Here is a 4,522-nt window from a genome sequence, read left to right as displayed (position 1 = left end):
ATGGCTCTCATTGGCTCTTGTTCATCATTTGCAGTCAAAGAACGGCAAACTAGAACCAATAGGAGGCTGAGGCTCCGTAGCCATGGTGCCGGTAAGTAAACACTCTGGAGCGGCCAGTAATCAAATTTCTCAAAGCGGTTTCTTGGACCACTTCGAGTAACAATGTTCTAGACCTTTTTTCATTTGAGGCCCCCCATAGGAGCTGCTGAATTTAGTGGAGGAAATGGCCCCTTTAATTGTTGGGCCGCGGCCGCTCTCCTGCCAGTCCCTCCGCCTCATGTATGCCGAAAGCCAAGCCGAGAAGCCAAGATAAACAGCCAGCTGGATCCAAGTGCTGTGACCCCCCAGGAAGGCAGCCGTGACCCCCTTATCCCACAGGTTGTGCACCACTGTTCTAGATCATCCCTGTGAGGTGTTTGTCTAACCTGCTCTTAAATATCTCCAGTGATGGAGATTCTACAACCTCCCTAGACAATTTATTCCAATGCTTAACCCTCCTGATAGTTAGGCAATTTTTTTTTGTAATGTCCAACCTAAACTTCCCTTGCTGCAATTTAAGCCCATTGCTGCTTGAGCTATCATCAGAGGTTAAGGAGAACATTTTCTCTTCCTTCTCCTTGTAACAATCTTTTAGGTACCTGAAACTGGTTGTTATGTCCCATTTCAGTCTTCTCTTTTCCTAACTACACAAACTCAGTTCTTTCAATCTTCCCTCATAGGTTAGGTTTTTCTAGACCTTTAATATTTTTGTTGCTCTTATCTGGACTTTTTTCCCCCAATTTGTGCACATATTTCATGAAATGTGGCACTCGCAGCTGGACACAATACTGTTGATGCCTAATCAGTGTGGAGTAGAGTGAAATAACTACTTCATTAGTCTTGCTTACAACACTCTTGCTAATACACCAGAATGATGTTTTCTTTTTTTGCAACAGCATCGCACTGTTGACTCATATTTAGGTTGTGGTCCACTGTGATTCCTAGATCCCTTTCTGTAGTCCTCCTTTCTAGGCCATTGTTTCCCATTTCATATGTTACAACTGATTGTCCCTTCCTAAGTAGAGTTCTCTGCATTTGTCCTTATTGAATTATATTCTATTTACCTCCAATTATTTCTACATTTTGTCCAGATCATATTTAGAATTTTAAAACTATCCTCCAAAGCACTGGCAACTTCTTGCAGGAAACTTTATAAGTGTACTCTATACGCTCTTATCAAAGTTATTAATGAATATATTGAACGGAACTGGTCTCAAAACTGAACTTTGGAGAACCCCACTCGTTATGCCTTTCCGGCATGATTGTGAACCACTGATGCAACCTGTTATATACCCATCTTACAGTAGCTCCATCTAGGTTGCATTTCCTTAGTTTGTTAATAAGAAGCTCATATAGGACTGTATACAACCCATTACTGAAATCTAGAATTATCTCATCTAAAACTTCCCCCTTATACACAAGGCTTGCACTCCTGTCAAAGAAATATATCAGGTTGGTTTGATGTGATTTGTTCTTTACAAAACCATGCTGACTGTTACTTATCACCTTATTGTCTTCCAGAAATTTAAAATTAATTCCTTGATGTCAAGCGGCGGGCCCCCCCCGTCCACCTTTATGCCCCCACTCCAACGATTATAGCCCATGTTGGCGGGGTGAGGGGTCCGGACCTACCCTCTCTCCGGACCCCGACCCAGGGCCCTAACATCAGGAGCAAACCTCCTGATGGTAACAGGCGGGGGTGCACCCCCAAAACACGCCCATTCTGAGGTTCCACGGCCCGCCCTGGGTCTCGTTCACCCCTCCTGGCCGTTACCGGCCAGCCTCTTGGCTCGTGTTCTCACCCTCCTCACCTCTCGTGACGCTTCTCCCTACCGCCCCCCCCCCCCCTTCTGTCTTTCCCTGGGTCCTTTTTATCCGGTTCCTCGCCGGCCCCGCTGGATGCCCTCACTTCTGGGTGCCCCTCCCCACTCCGCTCGGGCACGCCTCTGACGTCGGCGCTCCCCCCGGGCGCGTCTTGAAGACGTGCCTTTGTCTCGGGTCCTAGCCGCCCCGGAGCGGCTGCGGCCGCAGCGCTGGTTCCTTCACCGTCCGCCGTGGCTTGCGGCGTTCGCGAGTGGCGGGGTTGCTTCACCCCGTCACACACCTCCCCCCTTTGCCTCTTGCCCGGATCTGTTCAGCAGAGGCCTCGCATCCCTCCCTCCGTTGCGTCCTCTTGCCCTTGTCCTTCTATACCTGTCGCTGTCTCCTGCTCATCACCCGGCAGTAGAGAGGCAATCAGCGTTCAGGTGCTCTTTACCTGGTCTGTGCTTTATCTCAAAATGATATGGCTGCATGCTTAAATACCAGCAGAGTATCATCGCGTTTGTCTCTTTCATAGTTTGCATCCACTTCAGCGGCGCATGGTCAGTCATCAAGGTAAAGTGGTTTCCTATGAGAAAATATCGTAAAGAGTCTACTGCCCACTTAATGGCCAGCGCCTCCTTCTCTATCGTGGCGTAATGTTTTTCACGGGGAAATAACTTCCTACTTAAATACACCACAGGGCTTTCTACCCCGTCCTCCTCTTGTGCTAATACCACCCCAAGGCCCACCTCCGGTGCATCTGTATGCAGCACAAACGGTCTTTCAAAGTCGGGCGGTTGTAACACCGGCCCTGATATTAAAAATTTGCATAACACCTCAGACGCCTGTATCCCCTGGGGTGTCCATATCACCTTTTGAGGGTGGCTTTTTTTTGTGAGGTCCGTCAAGGGGGCGGCCAGCGAGGCGAAATGCTCTATGAAGCGCCAGTAGTATCCTGCCAGGCCTAAAAACTGGTGGACCTGTCACTTTGTCTGAGGGCGGGGGTAGTCCCGGATTGCCCGTACTTTATCTAGTAGAGGTTTCAACTGCCCATTGCCCACCGTATATCCTAAATACAATACCTCCCTTTTCCCGAACTGGCACTTCTTCGGGTTCGCGGTGAGACCTGCCCGCCGAAGCACCAGAAGCACGGCTTCCAGTTGCCATAGGTGGTCTTCCCAGGAATTGCTAAAAATGATGATGTCATCGATATAGGCGGTCGCGTAGTCTCGGTGAGCCTCCAAGACCCGGTCTATCAGCCGCTGGAAGGTGGCTGCCGTGCCATGTAATCCGAACGGCATGGCAACAAACTGAAATAGGCCAAAGGGGGTGGCAAACGCCGTCTTTTCTTTTGACGCGGAAGCTAGCGGGATCTGCCAATAACCCTTGGATAGGTCGATGGTTGACAAATATTTGGCCTGTCCCAATCGTTCTAGGAGCTCTTTGACTCTCGGCATGGGATAGGTGTCGAACTTGGACACTGCATTTATCTTGCGGAAATCAATACAAAAGCGCATGGTCCCATCCTTTTTTGGGACTATAACGATTGGGCTACGCCAGTCACTTCTCGACTTTTCTACCACCCCCCACCGGATCATATCCTGCAGTTCCTTATGTACGGTGGTCCATAGTTTTCGGGGGATGGGGCGTACCGGGTCTCTCACTTTCTGGCTGGTGTCGGTGTCGATTTCGTGGCATGTCAGGGTCGTTCTTCCGGGTTTGCTCGTTAGATTGGCCGCCGAGCATCGTAAGATCTCCCGCAGTTGCTCCTGTTGGGTACAACTCAATTCTGCCTCCACGAGGCTGGCTGTCCATGTTACCTCTTCCTCCCCCCACGGCCCAAACTTGATATCAGTGCTAAGGGCCTCTACCGGGGGTGCCTCCCGAGTTACCCAGCGTTTTAATAAGTTTACATGGTACACTTGGCTCTTGCGCCGTTTCCCCCCTACCTGCACTTCGTAATCCACTTCCCCAATCCTCCTCATCACCTGGTAGGGTGCTTGCCACTTGGCTAATAGCTTGGAGTCCCCCACGGGTAATAACACTAAAACCAGGTCCCCTGGGTTAAAGGTTCTTGTTTACACCCCTCTGTTGTAGTAGCGGGCTTGCGTCTCCTGTGCCTGCTGCAAATTTTCTTGGGCCCACCGCCCTACCATCTGCATCTTATTTTGTAACTTAACTATATATTGGACAGCCCCTAACACCGACGAGGTTTGCTCTTCCCACCCCTCCCTTACCAGGTCTAAGATCCCGTGGGGCCGCCGCCCATATAGCAGCTCGAACGGGGAATATCCCACCGAGGCTTGGGGCACTTCACGTATTGCGAAGAGCAGGTGCGATAACAGCTTATCCCAGTCTCGTGGGTCGTCTTGGGCCAGCCTCCTCAACGTTGCCTTCAGTGTTTGATTGAAACGTTCGATGAGCCCGTCCGTCTGGGGGTGGTATGCCGCCGTGCGGATCTTCTTCACCTGTAACCATCTACACAATTCGGTCATTGGTCCTGGTCCTTCAGGATCTCTTTGGGGAGCCCGACCCATGCGAACATCTTCATCAACTCGTCCGCGATCGTGGCCGCAATAGTCTTACGCAAAGGGACAGCTTTGGGGTAGCGCGTGGCGTAGTCTACCACCACCAATATGTACTGGTGTCGCCTCCGCATGCGCTCGAGGGGCCCCACGAA

The sequence above is a fragment of the Pelodiscus sinensis genome, chromosome 1 (genome assembly GCF_049634645.1).
Source record: "Pelodiscus sinensis isolate JC-2024 chromosome 1, ASM4963464v1, whole genome shotgun sequence".
NCBI classification, from domain to species: domain Eukaryota; kingdom Metazoa; phylum Chordata; order Testudines; family Trionychidae; genus Pelodiscus; species Pelodiscus sinensis.
This window is presented reverse-complemented; position numbering follows the sequence as displayed.